This window comes from Oryctolagus cuniculus, chromosome 18 (assembly GCF_964237555.1).
Source record: "Oryctolagus cuniculus chromosome 18, mOryCun1.1, whole genome shotgun sequence".
Classification (NCBI taxonomy): Eukaryota; Metazoa; Chordata; class Mammalia; order Lagomorpha; family Leporidae; genus Oryctolagus; species Oryctolagus cuniculus.
The window spans coordinates 54,715,953-54,735,447 of record NC_091449.1 but is presented as its reverse complement, the minus strand read 5'-3'; the positions used below and the strand labels follow the sequence as shown (position 1 = coordinate 54,735,447).

General features: G+C 39.2%; 1 pseudogene; it reads right to left on the bottom strand.

Annotated features, from left to right (window-relative positions):
- The window catches only part of LOC127491334 (ubiquitin-conjugating enzyme E2 variant 2 pseudogene), a 173,530-nt pseudogene that overhangs the window by 34,053 nt on the left and 119,982 nt on the right, over positions 1–19,495 (bottom strand).

Here is a 19,495-nt window from a genome sequence, read left to right as displayed (position 1 = left end):
AATTTCAGGGATCCAGTATTGTAGAGTATGCTAGGATACCTTCTTCAAATTAAAAGACAATGTGTTATACCTTGTTGCTCCAACATTAATGAAAAAACGTAACACTTGGTAAATCTGTTCATATTGGATGTATACAGAGAAATTCCACTCTGACCCAGTTAACAGATAATGTGGAAGTTTATCTCTTTTGAATGGGCTGCAGAGCATAAAGAACACCACATTAGGCCCAGGTTCCTAGACATCAATTGTGTAACTAAAACAATATGATTTAGCAGACCCTCCGCACTGGAAGTACCAAAACCAGTCAAACACATTATAAGAAAACCACAGACTAGTATCTTTCATAGACAGGAATCTTTCATAAACACACACCAAAAGTACTCAACAAAATATTAGCAAGCTCTATCTAGCAATATATAAAAAGAATAAGGCAACATTATAAAGTGGTGCTTATCATGGGAATGCAAGGCTGGCTTGATATTTGCAAACTAATCAATGCAATCCATCATACTAATAATCCAAAAAGAATCATACCAACTGATGGAGAAAAGCATTTGACAAAATACAACATATTTTCATGATAGAAATTCAGTAAAGTAGGAATACAAGGAAACATACTAATCTCAATAAAGGAAATATGGAGAAAAATCTACAGCTAAGAAGACTTTAATGCTGAAAGAGTGATTGCTTCCCCCTAAATTAGAAACTCAATAATTATGTACAAAATGACAGTGATTCTTGTTTCTCTTCCTTTCTATATAAGTTTTAGAATCACTTTGTCTATATCTTCAAAAAGATCTAGCTGTGATTTCTTTTCCAGTCAATATGCTTCTTATTTCATTATTCTATAAACTTGCTGACCACTTGTGAGGAAATCTTAGCAAAGTCAATAAAGCAAGAAAAATAAGACATAGGAATGGAGTGGAAGAAATAAAACTATCTCTAGTCACAGAGTACATGGCTGTCTATGTAGAAAATGTCAAGGAATTAGAAAGACAAAGGACAAAATACAATCACAATAAAATCCTGCAACTAAAAAATGAACAAGGTGATAGGACACAAAGTAAATACAAAGTAGTTTTTTTTTATTTCTATACTCAAAAAATATAAAATGGAAACTGAAATTAAAAACACAATGCCATTTTAATTGTTTCTGAACACTACAGAGATAGAAATCTAACAAAACAGGTACTGGATAAGTATTCTGAAAGCTACAAACTACTGAAGAAAGAAATCAAAGACAACCTCAACAACTGAAGTGAGATACATGTTCATGAATAGAAAACTAAATGAAATAAATATGACAATTCTACTCAACTTTGTCTACAGATTTAAACAAATGATCACATATTGTATGATTCCATTTACATGAAAATTTCAGAATAGATAAATCTAGAGATAAAGACTAACATAGTCATTGCCAATGGATGAGGGTCATGGTGGGTTGGGAGGTATGTGGCATGATTATTAATGGGAAGGTAATTTCAATTTTAGGGTACAAGAAATGTTCTAAAATTGATGGTAGTGATGATTATACAACTCAGTGAATATACTAAATATCATTAAAGTTTACTGTTTAAATGGTTGAATTGTATGATATGTAAATTATTTCTCAATAAATCTGCTACAAAAAAACTCCTATCCATTCTCTACTTGAAAAAAAGACATATTTAAAACTACATAATCCCAGTTTGGTAAAGAGGATGTGGAGAAAATGGTACCCTAATCCACTGTTGGTGGGATGTAAACTGGTAAAGCTACTATGGAAGACAGTATGGAAATACATCAAAAATCGGAATACAGACCTATCATATCACCCAGTCAACCCACTCCTGGGAATTTATCCAAGGGAAATCAAATCAGTGAACCAAAGAGCTATCTGCACCTCCATGTTTATTGCAGCTCAATTCACAATAGCTAAAACATGGAATAAACCTAAATGCCCATCAACAGAAGACTGGATAAAGAAATTATGGAATACTACATAGCAATAAAAAAAAAGATGAAGTCCAGTCATTTGCAACAAAATGGATCAATCTGGAAAATTTCATATTCAGTGAAATAAGCCAGTCCCAAAGGGACAAATACTATAGGTTCTCCCTGATCTGTGAGAACTAATATCACACCTAAAAGGAAAGATACAGAATTGAAATTGACACTTTGAGAAACAATGACTTGAACAGCCCTCCTCTTGACAGTTGAGGAACAGTTTTTCTTTATTTTTTTCTTTTCTCTTCTTCATACTGTATGGTGAATTCTTTACTTAACATAGAGCTAATCATATGTATATAAAGTCAATTGAAAATAGATCTCAGTAAAAAGTAAAAGGGGAAATTAAGAGTGGGTGGAGGAAGTTTGTAAATGTAAAGTTGTATAGTTCTGTATACAGTCCTAAGAACTTACTTCTAAGGGTACATTTTAAAAACTTGTCATGGGACTCCATTAAAATTGGTGGTAAAAATGCCATCTTAATTGTTAAAGTGATCATATTAAGTGTTAAAGTGAACAGATAGAGAGGATTAAGTTTAGAGATCACATAAATACCATCAAGTGCCTGGTAATGATAATAGAATTAAAAAGGAAGAAATTTCCAACATGGGAAGCAGGCCACACAGCCGACTTATAGAATGACAAATGCCCTAAACAACACTCTGGCCTCAGAATCAACCCTTAAAGCATTCAGATGTGTCTGAAAAGCCCATGAGAACATCTCGGGCATGGAAAGCCAAGACACTGTGGTAAAAAATATCCTACGCCAAGGTTCTCTCTGAGTGAGACCCCAGTGGAAAGAAGGGGCCATCAAAGGATATACTTTTCTCTGAAGGGAGGAGAGAACTTCCAATTTGCTTATGGTCTTTTCTAAATACTGATGGAATTTGTGGTCATAAAAGGCTTCTATAGCCTTAGCAGCTCAAGGTAAGAGCCTCGGGTGATCACTGAAGTCATAAATAAGAATGTTAGTTGTTAAATTACCAACAGAAGTCACTGTGTACTTACTCCCCATGTAGGACCTCTGTCCTTAATGAATTGTACTATGAGAATTAATTGCAAAACTTGTTCTCAAAAAGTATTTTATATGTTTTGCGTGTGAGTGTGGGTACAAACTGTTGAAATTTTTACTTAGTATAGAGTTGGTCTTCTTTATATAAAATTAATTAAAAATGAATCTTAGAGAAGAATGGGATGGGAGAGGGAGTAGGAGGTGGGATGAGAGTGGGGTGGGAGGGTAAGTGCGGGGGGGAAGAACCATTATATTCCTAAATTTGTACCTATGAAATTTGTATTCATTAAATGAAAGCTTTAAAAAAACTATATAATCCCATTTGACTCAGAAATACCACTTTTAGAAATCTATCTCATAAAATAAGATTTGCACTAATGTTTATCTGTAGGAAAGCTTTTTTGCTGAATTCTGTTAGGAAAAATAAGAAACAATATTATTTCCAGTTATGTGACTGGCTCAATGAATTATAATAATTTATATGAGTGTTTTGATTTTGCATAATTCAGATGAATGATGACATCTGAAAACACAAAAAAGCCAGTTATGAAAGCATGAAATGTATTTTTTTTAAAGAAAGCATGCTTCTATGTAAAATACATTGGAAAAACCACTGGATATATTAAGCAGAAGGTTCATAAAAGCTTTTATCTCTAACTGGTGTCATTATGAATATATTTTCTTTTATATTTTTATTTTATATATATATTTTTTTTTATTTTTTGCCAGGCAGAGTTAAACAGTGAGAGAGAGAGGCAGAGAGAGATATAGACAGTGAGAGAGAGACAGAGACAAAGGTCTTCCTTCTGTTGGTTCACTCCCCTAATGGACACTACTGCCCGCGCTGCGCTGATCTGAAGCCAGGAGCTGGGTACTTCCTCCCGGTCTCCCATGCGGGTGCAGAGACCCAAGCACTTGGGCCATCCTCTGCTGCCCTCCTGGGCCACAGCAGAGAACTGGACTGGAAGAGGAGCAACTGGGACTAGTATCCGGTGCCCCAACCAGAACTAGAACCTGGGGTGCCGGTGCCACAGGCGGAGGTTTAGCCAAGTGAGCCACAGTGCCAGCCTTCTTTTATATTTTAAAAACTATTTGTATTAGGAACAATTAATACTATGTAATGACATGCTATTTTTGTTGCTTTTAAATGTGACATGAAAATTAAGAAGGTACATTAAAAGGAAGAAATAAGAATAAAATAAAGTTGGCAATTTTAAGGCTAGTGGAAGTGAGATGCAAGAGATAAAACTTGAAAAAGATCTATCAGATTTAAACAAGTAGGTAATTGGTAACTTTTCAGGGGGTTGGAGAGTGTGATGAGCCAAGCCATATGAGAGAAGACTACTATGAAAGGTGATAAAGTAGAGATAATGAATAAATAAACTGTACTTTGGGGAGGAAACAACAGCTTTCACTAATAATGCACAAAACCAGAGAAAGCATCACTTCTAAACTAACATACACACACACACCAAAAAAAAAAAAAAAAAACTCAACAATCTACAAATTATAATTTCCCTTGCATTAATCAGAGCTAAAGTCATATGTTGCAATACCCAGGTAATCATCCATGCAGATCAAAAAAAGCCATAAACCAAGAACAGAAGGATAGCAAAGTATCTTGGATGTTTAACACTGGAGTTCTCTCAGGGACAGGATCACTGAGAAATTCCTATATCTAAGTTTAAAGTACACAGGCCCAACATAAGACTGAGGTGGAACCAGGGTAATAGAGTATCTACCTTGCTACTCACTACAAGGCTAACAAACATATAGTGAGGAAAAAAACAGTCTATACTGATAGAAGCACAGAGGAAAAACCTATTTCTGTGGTACAGGAATGTAAGGAAGTACAAAAGTCCAGATTGGAGTAGTAACATTGACAAAAAAACACACAAGAAAATTAGTCCTAATCCTAAACACATGATAATGCCACAAAAATTTAAAGCAAAGTAAAAACAAAATGCAAACCTTGCTCATTTTCTGAACAAACTGACTCCACTCTGCACACCTAAGTCTCTACAGTTCTATAAACAACATCCAGCTTTCAACCAAAAATTACCGCGCACACACACACACACACACACACACACTCATGCAAGAAAAGCCAAAGAGAGCATCTGGCAGTTCATGAAGTTGAGAAAACTCATACCTGATGTATCTAGTTTTCTCTATGAAGTAATGATCACTTATCAACTAACAGTAAAGACATAGTAGGATAGAAATGTTGAGCAAGAAACATAAGTTTAATTTAAATGTTTGGGAGCAGTGGTTCTCCAACTTTCATGTACATCAAAACAGCACAGAGGATTTATTAAAACACAAATTGCTAGGACCCATACTCAGAGTTTATGATTAGTAAGTACAGGATAGGCTTTACATAGATGCATTCCCAACAAGTTCTCAGGTGATACTTTTTTCACTTTTAAAAACCTTTGCTCTAGGAAAAATAGTGGAAGGGATGAGTAGGAACACAAGAACTGCTGCAAATATAGTACAGCAAACAAATTCACCACTGGGGTTTAGCTAAGTGCTTGTGCTAAAAGAGTAAAAATCAAGATACTGGGAGAAATGAACAGAAATTTGCTCAAGTTTCCATATGTAAGAACTATACTGGGGTAGCGCTGTGGTGTAGTAGTGTAAACCTCTGTCTCTGGCGCCAGTATCCCATATGGGTACCTGTTCGTGTCCTGGCTTCTCTTCTGATCCAGCTCTCTGCTATGGCCTGGGAAAACAGTGGAAGACGGTCCAAGTATTTGGGCCCCTGCACCCACGTGGGAGACCTGGAAGAAGCTCCTGGTTCCTGGCTTCGGATCAGCTCAGCTCTGGCCATTGTGGCCATTTGGGGGCTGAACCAGCAGATGAAAGACCTTTCTGTCTCTTACTCTCTCTGCAAATCGTCCTCTCAAGCAAATAAACAAAACCTTAGAAAAAGAGCTGTATTGATAAGAAACACTGTAGGATTTTTTAGATTGTGAGAACTTCACTGGCAAAAGTACTGCTAATCTCAGTTCTATCAAGTAAGTGCAATGGGAACAGTGACTGAGTGAACTAGAACAACAGGAGATTATGGCTATAGATGTGCAACTCGAGCAACATGATAAAAGATTTCAGGGGCAGATCAACCTGGGTGGCATGACAAAGAAGGATAAATAAAATTAAGAACATCAAGGACCTTCATGTCTCCAGTGAAACTGATGACATCTAGAACAGCAGAACATGAGATTAGGGGAAAAGACTATCATGTAGAGCATTTATTTTAACATAAAAGCATAACGAGATTGGTAGAAAATGATGACAAGAACAGAAACAATACTGTTGAATGACTGTTGCATCAAAGGGAATTATTTTTAACAGAATAGGAATGAGAAATTATTAGCAGCAAAAGGGAAACTGAAAAATACTGAGCAACCAATGTGCCAGACATAAAGAATGTACAATGGAAAACACAAATCAGTTTCCAACTCAAGAAGGGTCTGAGAGTGGTGATGTTGCTGGGGTAGCTCCAAATGTAGATCATTATAGGGCTAATTCTGTGAAAAGGCTGAGGATTTAATTTGTTTTTTCTTCTTCTTCTTCTTTTTATTTATTTATTTTTTTTTTTTTTGACAGGCAGAGTGGACAGTGAAAGAGAGTCAGAGAGAAAGGTCTTCCTTTTCCGTTGGTTCACCCCCGCAATGGCCGCTGCGGCTGGCATGCTGCGGCCGGCGCACTGCACTGATCCAAAGCCAGGAGCCAGGTGCTTCTGGTCTCCCATGCGGGTGCAGGGCCCAAGCACTTGGGCCATCCTCCACTGCATTCCTGGGCCACAGCAGAGAGCTGGACTGGAAGAGGGGCAACCGGGACAGAATCCGGCGCCCCGACCGGGACTAGAACCCAGGGTGCCAGCGCCGCAGGTGGAGGATTAGCCTAGTGAGCCGCGGCGCCAACCCTAATTTGTTTCTTATATGATAAAATACACAGGACATAACAGAAAGGCTGAAGAGAAGCAAAAACACTGAAAGATCACAAAACCAAGCACACAGCATTATTATTTTTAAAAATTTATTTATTTGAAAGGATGAGTGATGGGGCAGGGGGAGTGGATATTTTATCTGTTGGTCTACTCTGCAACAGCCAGAGCTGGGCCAAATCAAAGCCAGGAGCCTGGGACTCCATTATGGTCTCCTTTGTGGGTTGCAGGGGTTCAAGTACTTGGACCATCATCTGCTGCCTTCCTGGGAACATGAGTAGGAAGCTAGAGAGTAAGCAAAGGAGCTTGGATTCAAACTGACACTCCATTGTGGGATGCCAGTATCATGAGTGGTGGCTTAACCTGCCAAGCTACAACACTGGTCCCAGAGTGTTATTTATATGAAAGTTTAAGATAAAAGAAGGGATTATAAAATATAGAAATACGAGTGTCTGCAAATACTAGCTGATAGAATAAAAAAGGGAGAGAACGATCCAACATGGGAAGTGGGATACACAGCAGACCCATAGAATGGCAGATGTCCTAAACAGCACTCTGGCCTCAGAATCAGCCCTTAAGGCATGTGGATCCGGCTGAAAAGCCCATGAGAGTATTTCAGGCATGGAAAGCTAAGACACTCTGGGGAAAAAAAAAAAACCTAAATGAAAGATCTCCGCAAGTGAGATCCCAGTGGAAAGAACGGGTCATCAAAGAAGGAGGTACCTTTCTCTGAAGGGAGGAGAGAACTTCCACTTTGACCATGGCCTTGTCTAAATATGATCAGAGTCGGTGAACTCAGAGGGCTTCCATAGCCTTGGCAGCTCATGACAAGAGCCTAGGGTGATTACTGATGCCATAAACAGGAGTGTCAATTTGTTAAGTCAACAACAGGAGTCACTGTGCACTTACTCCTCATGTAGGATCTCTGTCCTTAGTGTGCTGTACATTGAGATTTAATGCTATAACTAGTACTCAAACAGTATTTTTCACTTTATATTTCTGTGTGGGAGCAAACTGTTGAAATCTTTACTTAATGTATGCTAAACTGATCTTCTCTATATAAAGAGAATCAAAAATGAATCTTGATGTGAATGGAAGGGGAGAGGGAGTGGGAAAGGGGAGGGTTGCGGGTGGGAGGGACATTATGGAGGGAAGCCATTGTAATCCATAAGCTGTACTTTGGAAATTTATATTCATTAAATAAAAGTTAAAAATAAAAATAAAAAAAAAAACAAAATGACTTATCTATAAAAAAAGATAGCAATACGAGATATCATAGAGTTAGGAATACTAAGGAATCAAAAAATGCCTGGTACTATAGAATACTCTTTAAATGTCTTACAACATTTTGTGTTAGATGAGAAAAATAAGATGGAGAAATTAAATAATTTTTTTCAAGGTCACAAAACCATTGAAGAAAGGAGTAAAGATTTTTACTCAGTTTTGCCCAAATCCAAACTGTATACCTTTATAATTTTGCACACCAGACTCTCAAGATTCCAGATGCAAATCTAGTAAGAATTGTTCAAGTTGAAGACTCAGTTAAGTGTGGTAAGTTTGACCAGCAAATAGGGATCTTTGGATAGGACCTATTAGTGCCACTAAATGGAATCATAGTATAGTCTGGAAAAATATTGGTTCATTTCCTGGACTCTTAGATTATTAGAGATAAAAGAGTACCCAAAGAGCAGAGTAAGTTTCTCGAGCTGTGGTGAAGATGGCTGGCTTGGAACATTACTCCTAGAGAGAAATCAAAGTCATTATTACTCAAGACTCTCATTCACCTTAGTGCAGTCAACAGTTCTGAAGATAGAGGAAATATGTGATTTGACTTATAAATGAGAAACCAAAATTTCACTTTATAAGTTATTAAAACCAATTTATATTATCTGTTTTGCTGTTTTATTTGCACTACCATTAGAAGGTGGCAAGAGAGGGACCAACATTGTGGCATAGAAGGTAAAGCCTCAACCTGTGATATTGGCATCTCATATGGGCACTGATTTGAGACTTGGCTGTTCCACTGATGCATTTCCCTGCTAATTAGCTGGGAAAAGCAACAGAAAATGGCCCAGTACTCAAGGCCTTACCACCAACATGGAGGACCCAGAAAAAGCTCCTGGCATTGGCCTGGCCAAGCCCCAGCTATTGCAGCTATCTGAGGAGTGAACCAGGGGATGGAAGATCTGCCTCTCCCTCACTCTCTGTAAATCTGACTTCCAAATTAATCAATAAATAAATCTTTAAAAAAAAATGAGGGGCCAGCATTGTGGACTGCAGTGCTGGCATCCCATAGGGGCACCAGTGTGAGTCCCAGATGCTCCACTTCTGATCCAGCTCTCTGCTATGGCCTGGGAAAGCGGCAGAAGATGGCCCACCTGAGTGGGACCTGAAAGAGATTCCTGGCTCCTGGCTTCAGATCAGCTCGGCTCCAGTGAATGGAAGACTTTTCTGTCTCTCTCCCTCTGCCTTTCTGTAACTATTTATTTCAAATAAATAAAATATATCTTTAAAAAATGAGAAGATGGAAAGGGCTTAGAAAAGCAGATAAGAACCAAAATATTCAGCTTTCCTGAACCTAGCATCTTTTTTTGAGGAAACTGAGATTGGTAGAAATGAAGTTACAAGATTACCCATTACATTCATTTGAATAATCTCTACTTCATATAAAAAGCCATTATGTATTATTGTACATACATTATGTATACAAACTAAAAGAAAACCTCTCAAATGCAAATAGTCATGGCACCATTTAGAGCACATAATTTATTATTTTCTGAAAATTTATTTATTTGGAAGGCAGAATTATAGAGGGGGAGGGAGGGAGACAGAGAGAGAGAAAGAGAGAGAGAGAGAGAATGAGAATCTTCCTTCTGCTGGTTCACTCCCCAAATGGCCACAATAGGCAAGGCTAAGCCAGGCCAAAGCCAGGAGGTGGGAGTTTCTTCTTGGTCTCCTGCGTGGGTGAAGGGGCCCAGGGACTTGGGCCATCTTGCACTGCTTTCTCAGGTACATTAGTAGGGAGATGGATCAGAAGTGGAGAAGCCAGGATGTCTATATGGGATGCTGGTGCTGCAGGCAGCAGCTTAATGCACTATGCAACACAACATTGGCCCCAATAATTTATTCTTATTTTTTAAAAAAAGATTTATTTATTTACTCGAGAGACATAGTTAAAGACAGAGAGAGGAAAAGACAGAGAAAGTTCTTCCATCTGCTGGTTCACTCCCCAAATGCTGCAACAGTCAGAGCTGTGCAAATCCAAAGTCAGGAGCCAGGAGTTTGCTTGAGGTCTCTCATGTGGGTACAGAGGCCCAAGCACTTGGGACATCTTTCACTGCTTTTCCAAGCCATCAGCAGGAAGCAGGATTGGAAAAGGAGCAGCCGGAACTTGAACCAGCACCCATATGGGATGCTGTTACTGCAGGCAGATGCCCAACCCACTGTGCCTCAGCGGCAGTCCCAGTAATTTATTCTTAACACCACTATCTTGTCAAAGAACAAGATTACAGTTGAGAAAAGTATTCTGGACTCTTTCCATCAAGTTTATGGCAAAAGGGTCAATGGTGAAAGGGTAAAAATCAGAACACTGTTTCACTGTATTAATTTTCAAAGTCCAATTAAAGGTAACATCTACAACCTTTCTTCTATTTTGTTTGCCAAGGAAGAGGAAAGCTCTTGAAGCTATAATCTCTACCAGTAATAAAAGCTTTGTCTCTGGGGACAGGGCTAACATTCAGCCACATGATACAATGTATACTGCACAAAACTGTTGTATTCCAAGGGCTTTCTTTAATCTAAATGAAAAAACATTTCCTGAATTTATATTCTCTGGTTTCATTACCTCCAATTAAAGTCTAGGCATTGAATTATGAAATATCTACAAAAAATCTGATATATTCTAAGCTTGGTGAAAACTGTTTTAATAAAAATTACTACGATTTCTTAACACTTACCAACCTGCAGGTTTTCACAACTTAATTTAAGGAATAACCATTTTCGATATACGGCTAAACTCTAAGGTTCAGGCAGTTTAGGATGAGGGTATGGTTCCATATCCAAATGTACTTCATACTACTCACCTTGATTACAAATAACTTTATTAGTTAGGGCTCTTCTGGTTAGAAGCAACCAAAATTATCTTAAACTCGCTTATTAAAAAGAGGATTTTACTAAATAATATTAGGGTACCTAATGGATGTAAGAAAGAGTTACATCAAGAAAAGAAGATGAGCAAAGACACAGCTAGGAGGACAGACTTTTTACAAAATCTTTAATGTTTCCATGGGCCAGTTTGTTCTTCTCACTGCAGACAGGCATTTTCCTACATAAATAAAACCATGGCTGCCCAGGAGGAGTGAAATGTACATCTTATAGCTTCAACTGTAGTCTTTCAGATCCAAAGCCAAAATTATTGGGGAAGGTTCTCACTGGCCCACTAAATCATTCGTTTACCTTGGGTCAAATTAACTCAGCCTTAGCGCTGGTGCCGTGGCACACTAGGTTAATCCTCTGCCTGCAGTGCTGGCATCCCATATGGGCATGGGGTTCTAGTCTTGGTTGCTCCTCTTCCAGTCCAGCTCTCTGCTGTGGCCCGGGAGTTCAGTGGAGGATAGCCCAAATGCTTGGGCCCTGCACCCTCATGTGAGTCCAGGAAGAGGCACCTGGCTCCTGGATTTGGATTGGTGTAGCGTGCCGGTCGTAGTGGCCATTTTGGGGGGGGGGGTGAACCAGCAGTGGGAAGACCTTTCTCTCTGTCTCTGTCTCTCTCACTGTCTAACTCTTCCTGTCAAATAAAAAATAATTAACTCAGCCTAGATCAGTGATGAACCATATCTAGGTAGTAGACAGCTAGATAACCCTGAAGACAAATCTGAGACCAACAGATATGTTACAAGTACTCATGGGGAAATAAAATTCCAGAAAAGTTGTACTGGAATACTATACCATAGATATTCACTACCTTAAAGAGTCACATTCTTTTCCCTTAGTTCACATAACATTATTGAAATCTCTACATATTCTTTTCCTATATAATTAAAAACAGTGACTACATGGAAGATAGAACTGATCTTGTCTTAGCAGTTTTTTGTAGGCAATGCTCTAATATTGGGGTTTACATCTTTATTTTATTGACTGTTACAGAAATAATTTAAGACAATATGAAAAATATATAACACCGAACATAAGCTAAACAAGAAAATACAAGAGGGGAAAATAAGGGTGGAAACAGACCACAACAATAAATTCTAGAATGCAAGTATGCATGTAACTACAGGTAGGTTGCAAATCTAAAGTTTTCCAGTAACTTTGGCAGTTACACAATTCATGACTTACTTCAGATGGAGTATTAGTGTTTCATCACCATAAGGAAATATCCGAGGCAATTATTTTATAAAGAGAAAAGCTTTATTTAGTTCACAGCTTTGGAGATTCGATTCAAGATCAGGCATCCCGTTGGTTTGTCCCTTATGAGGGTAGAGAATGGCAATGGTGAAGCACGTGACAGGAAGGCTCACAGTGAGCTAGGAAGCAGACAGAAGGGCTGCACTCAGGCTCAGCCTTTTATAAGAACTCACAAGAACTAAATTCTGATGGAAAATCCCAAAGTCCAAAGGACCTCCCATTTCCACCACGTCTCAAATCACCATAATTGCTTTGTTTCCATCTTTATATCATTAATGTATGACTTAGGAGTTTAACATTCTATATGAGCTTGGGAGCCAGATTACATTGAAACTATATGAGATAGTAAACTAATTGCTTAAGAAGTGTAAAATCCACTTACAAAAATGTAATCAGAAAGGGAAGTCTACAGGAAATTCTACAAATATTCTTGACGCCTCTTCATTTATTAGGGATAAAAATACAGAGCAACTATACTAGCGAAGGACAAAGGGAAAAAGCTATTAGGTTAGCAGTGCTCTCTGATATGGTTTTGGGCAGAGACTTAAATAAATAGACAACGCAACTTTGAGAATATTTGGGTGAATATTCCAGGCAGAGGAATCAATAATACAGCCCAGAAAACAAAGTGTACTTGGCTTTTTTGAGGAAAAGTAAGGGGGCCAGTGAGTCTGGAGTAGAATGAGTGAGGGGTGAAACACAAGGGTAGTAAGAGGCATCATTAGATCATACTGGGGACTGTATGCCACGAGAAACCTGGTTTATTCTAAATATGAAGGAAACCCACTGGAGGGTTTTCAGCAGAGAGTACACATGAAATGACATGGATTACAAAAGGATGATTCTAGCTGATGTGTGAGAAACAGACTTACAGGAAGTAAGAATGAAGGCTGGGAGACGTATTAAGAGGCATCTATAGAAGTTCAGATAAAAGATCAAAGTACCATGGACTAAGGGGCAATCCTGAAGATGAGGGGAAGTAGTCACATTTGGTATTAATTTTAGAGGTAAAATTGACAGTGTTTCCTGATTAAATGAATGTGGAATAAGAGACCACTGAAGCAGTAAGCAATCCCCTAAGGAAGGTAGAGAAAAGTATGGTCAGTATATATACTCTTGCTGAAGTTATTTATCTTGACAGCAAGAAATAAAACACCTGAAACCACAAAATAGAGAAATGAATATTGTGCAAATTGAAAACCCTTCCCTTTTTGTCTCTTCCCTGCCCTGCTGTTCCCTCCCTTTCCCTGTCCTGTCCTGTCCTGTCCTGTTCTTTCCTCGATGGTCCCAATTGCTCATGCGTTAGATCAGAGCTTTTGGTTACCGCACAGCGTTCAAGGAGTTAAAAATATATCCTCCCAATAGTCTTGCAGAGTGTCTTGTCACACTCCTGTGCTGCTTTTTCAGAAGATGCTTACAGTGTCACGAGACAGCTGAGATTACCATACCAAGTCTTCATACTTCATGAGACTAGAAACTTTCTAAATGGGAATCACACTGAATTTGACATGAGTTAGTATTCCTTAGTAACTAGAACAATGCAAAGGGAAGACAGTATGAGGGGGTGCCAAGATGGCAGGATAGCAACAGGACAATCTGAGTCATGTAGGGCTAAATAGATAGTTAAAAAGGAGAGAAGATACACATGGGAGAGAGAGCCATGGGAAATTCACCACAGGAAGCCCAGGAGACCACCAAAGACTGGGTAGGTTCATGCTGAAAGAGCAAATAAAAAAGGGAAGCAGCAGAGGCATAGAGGAGGTGTCGACCAGGGTGGCAAACGACAGCCCCCAACACACCAGGTTAGAGGGGAAATCGGGGTTTCACATAGCTGAGAACAACAGTGGGAGGGGGAACTTGGAGAACTGCTTTAAAGTTCTACGTGTTGGGGGGGGGGGCGATGTGGCACAGCAGGTAAAGCTTCTGCCTGCAATGCCTGCATCCCATATGGGTGCCAGTTCAAATCCCAGCTGCTCCACTTCAGATCCAGCTCTCTGGTGTGGCCTAGGAAAGAAGTAGAAGATGGCCCAAGTCTTTGGGCCCCTGTACCTGCATGGAAAGACCTGGAGAAAACTCCTGGCTTCTGGCTTCAGATTGGTGCAGCTCCAGCTGTTGTGGCCAACTGGGGAGTGAACCATTGAATGGAAGACATCTCTCTCTCTCTCTCTTTCTCTCTCTCTGCCTCTTCTTCTTAGTATAACTATGACTTTCAAATAATAAATAAATCTTAAAAAAATAAATTTCTATGCGAGAAAAAAAAGAGAAGGTATAGTAGAGCAGAGAGGTTGGACACCCTGCTGCCCATCTCTGTCTCATCCCTTTCCCAACCCAGACCTACAGCCTGCTGAGAGAAGCCATCTTGTTTGCTTACATTTTCAAATTTAACCAGGAGACTGTAGCTTGGGCCTCCTGTGCACACGCCCATCAATTTGGGGGCCCAACTCACCACAACACCACCCAGGAACAAGTACAACATTTCAGAAGAATTTCTTCCCCGTCACACAAGCCTTGCAACAAGAAGTCCTGAATATCAAAAACTTGAGCTTGTTCCATCAGTAGGTGGGACCCTGTGCAACAAATTTCATGCCTGCCTCCACCACGATTGAGAAATTAGCAAGGTTCCAGTAGTTGGTCATCTGTGCTTCCACTTCCAATGCACAGACACATAGCAGATTATAACAGAGGGAAACCTCACCACAAATCTCCACTGGCAAAATACTACTACTACTACTACTACTACTACTACTACTAATATGCAAATGCTGAAAAACAAAGGAAAAACCCTAAATGTGAATAAGGAAGACACTATGAACCCCCCAAAGGAACACGGCAACTCTTCAATAACAGAAGGTGTAGATGAAGAGATTGAAAATATGCCAGAAACAGAATTCAGAAAATTAATCATCAGATTACTTAGAAGCAACCAAAAGCAAGTTCACAATCTAAATGAAGTGCTCTTAAGAAATTGAGATATTAAAGAGAAGTCAGACTGAAATACTAGAAGTGAAGAATTCAAAAGATCAAATAAAAAATGCAGTGGAAAGCCTTAACAACATAATAGATGAGACAGAAGAAAGAATATTAGAACTCAGAAGACAAAATTCTAGAAATACTATGGTCTGACCAAAAAAAATTAAAAAAACTAAAAAAACACAGTAGATCTACAAGACATTATCAAGCGACCCAAGATATAGATCCTAGGAATGCCATAGGTGTGGAAAGAGAGAAAGGATTAGAAGGCCTTCTTAAAGAAATGATAACAGAAAACTTGCCTAATCTGGAGAAGACATCCAAGTACATGAAGTACACAGAACTCCCAACAGACACAACGGAAAAGATCTTCACCACAACACAATGTAGTAAAATTCTGACAGTAAAACATAAAGAAAAGATCTTAAAATTTGCACCAAATCACATTCAGAGGAAACCCAATAAGACTCACTCTGGACATCTTATCAGAAATCCTACAGGCAAGTAGAGAATGGCAAGATATATTACAAGTCTTAAGAGAAAAAAAAGTGTCAACCCAGAAAACTGTACCCTGCAAAGCTCTCATTTATGAATGAAGGAGAAATAAAGATCTTCTGAAAACAAATTGAAAGAATTTGTAACTACTTGCCCTACAAAAGATGCTGAAGGATGTGCTACCTACAGAAACATGAACATCACTATGAAAGAAGATGAATGCAGAAAATGGCCCAATAAAAGCTCAAAGGATACCCTAAATACTAAATTGGGAATATTTATGGAAACATAGCAGTGCAAATCGGTGCTTAATAATAGTCACCCTGAATCTAAATGGTCTCAACTCCCCAGTTAAAAGACACAGACTGGCTGAATGAATTAAAAAACAAAATCCATCTACCTGCTGCCTACAAGAAACACATCTCACCAACAAAGATGCACAAAGACTGAAAGTGAAAGAATGGAAAAAGACAATCCATGCTAACAGAAACCAAAAGAGAGCTGGTGTAGACATCCTAGTATCAGACAAAATAGGCTCTAACACAAAAACTATTAAAAGAGATAAAAAAAAAAGGACACCCTATAATGACTAACAGATCAATTCAACAGGAAGATGTGACTATTATAAATGTATATACACCTGGCCGGCACTGCGGCTCACTAGGCTAATCCTCCACCTTGCAGCGCCGGCACACCGGGTTCTAGTCCTGGTCGGGGCGCTGGATTCTGTCCTGGTTGCCCCTCTTCCAGGCCAACTCTCTGCTGTGGCCAGGGAGTGCAGTGGAGGATGGCCCAAGTGCTTGGGCCCTGCACCACATGGGAGACCAGGATAAGTACCTGGCTGCTGCCATCGGATCAGCGCGGTGCGCCAGCCGCAGCGCACTGGCCGTGGCAGCCATTGGAGGGTGAACCAATGGCAAAGGGAAGACCTTTCTCTCTGTCTCTCTCTCTCACTGTCCACTCTGCCTTTCAAAAAATAAATAAATAAATGTATATACACCTAATTACAGACCACCTGGCTATCGAAAAGAAATGTTAATAGATTTAAAGGAAGAGATAGACTCAAATAAAATAGTAATGGGGGTCTTCAATACCCCACTGTCAGCAATGAGGAGATCAACCAGACAGAAAATCAACAAAGAAACAGCAGAGTTAATTGACACTACAGAACAATAGACCTAGCAGGTATCTACAGAGCCTTCCACCCTACAGCCACAGAAAACACATTCTTCTTACCAGTCCATGGAACTTTCTCTAGGATTGACCACATACTAGACCATAAAGCAAGTCTAAGAAAATTCAAAAAAATCAAAATAGTACCATGCATTTTCTAGGAGCACAATGCAATGCAACAAAATCAGCAACTCAGGAAACTCTAGAACATATGCAAACACATCCTCCTGAATGAACAGGTCATAGAAAAAATCAAAAAGAAATCAAAAAAGTTTCTGGAATCAAAAGAGGATGACAATACAACATATCAAAACTTATGGGAGGGGCCAGAGCAGTGGCTCACTTGGTTAATCCACCACCTGTGGTGCCAGCATTCCATATGGGCGCCGGGTTCTAGTCCCAGTTGCTCCTCTTCCACTCCAGCTCTCTGCTGGAGGGCAGTGGAGGATGGCCCAAGTGCTTGGGCCCCTGCACCCACATGGGAGACCAGGAAGAAGCACCTGGCTCCTGGCTTCAGATTGGTGCAGCACCGACCGTAGCGGCCACTTGAGGAGTGAACCAATCCAACGGAAGGAAGACCTTTCTCTCTGTCTCTCTCTCTCACGGTCTACAACTCTACTTGTCAAATAAAAAAAAAAAACTTATGGGATACATGGGGCCAGTGTTGTGGCACAGCTGGATAATGCCCTGGCCTGAAGCACCGGCATCCCATATGGGCGCTGGTTCTAGTCCTGGCTGCTCCTCTTCCAATCCAGCTCTCTGCCATGGCCTGAGAAAGCAGTAGAAGATGGCTCAAGTCCTTGGGCCCCTGCAACTGTGTGGGAGATCTGGAAGAAGCTCCTGGCTCCTGGCTTCAGATCAGCGTAGCTCCGGCTGTTGCGGCCATCTAGGGAGTGAACCATCGGATGAAAGACCCCCCCCCCCCCGCTCTGTCTGCCTCTCCTCTCTTTGTGCAACTCTGACTTTCAAATAAATAATTAACTCTTTTTTTAAAAAAAAAAAACTTATGAGATACAAAAAAGCAGTGTTAAGAGGAAAGTTTATAGCAATAGGGGCTTACATCAAGGAATTGAACAGGTACCAAATAAATCAACTATCAATGCACCTCAAGGATCTAGAAAAACAATAGCAAACCAAACCAAAACTAGTAGGAGAAAAGAAATAATTAAAATTAGAGGAGAAAGCAACAAAATTGAAACAAAAAATACAAAAGATCAGCATAATGTAGAGGTGGTGTTTTGAAAAAATAAGCAAAATGGACAAACCACTGGCCTAATTAACCAAAAAAAAAAAAAAAGGAGAGAGAAGACACAAATCAATAAAATTAGAGATGAAAAAGGAAATGTAACATCAGACACCACAGATTAGAAATACTACAAGAAGCTAGAAGAAACGGATAGATTCCTGGACACATACAACCTACCTAAATTGAGCCATCATTACCAATATACAAACTGAATCAGTAATAAAGACACACCCAATAAAAAATGTCCAGAATCAGATGGCTTCACTGTTGAATTCTACCAGACATTTAAAGAACTAAATCCAATTCTTATCAAGTTATTCAAAACAATTGAAAGGGATAGAATCCTCCCATATTCTTTCTATGAAGCCAGCACCACCTTAATTCCTAAACCCAGAAAAGATTTCCCTGATGAACATACACACAAAAATCCTCAACAAAATTCTTCTCAATCGACCTAAACTACACAAAAGAAGGATCATTCACCTGTACCAAGTGGGATTTCACCCTAGTACAGAAGGATGGTTCAATATTCGCAAATCAATCAATATGATACATATCATTAAAAAACTGCAGAAGAAAAACCATATGATTATCTCAATAGATGCAGAGAAAGCATTTGATAAAATATAACACCCTTTCATGAAGAAAACTCTAAGAAAATTGCATTTAGAAGGTGCATTTCTCAACACAATCAAGGCAATTTATGGCAAACCCATGGCTAACATCCTAGTGAATGGGGAAATGTTGGAAGCATTCCCACTGAGATCTGGAACCGGACAAGGATGCCCACTCTCACTATTGCTATTCAATATACTCCTGGAAGTTTTATCCAGAGCCATTAAGCAAGAAAAAGAAATCAAAGGCATACAAATTGAAAAGCAGGAAGTTAAACGATCTCTATTTGCAGATGACATGATTCTGTATACAGGGGATTCAAAAGACTCCATCAAGAGACTATTGGAACCTATAGAAGAATTTGGTAAAGTAGCAGGATACAAAATCAATATACAGAAAACAACAGCCTTCAGGTAAACAGATGATGCTTGGCTGAGAAAGAATTTCTAAGATCAATCCCATTCACAATAGCTACCAGAAAAATCAAATATTTTGGAATAAATTTAACCAAGGAGGTCAAAGATCTGTATGATGAAAATTAAAAACATTAAAGAAAGAAACAGAAGGAGATATATAAAAATCGAAAAAACTTCCATGTTCATGGATTGGAAGAATCAATATCATCAAAATGTCCATT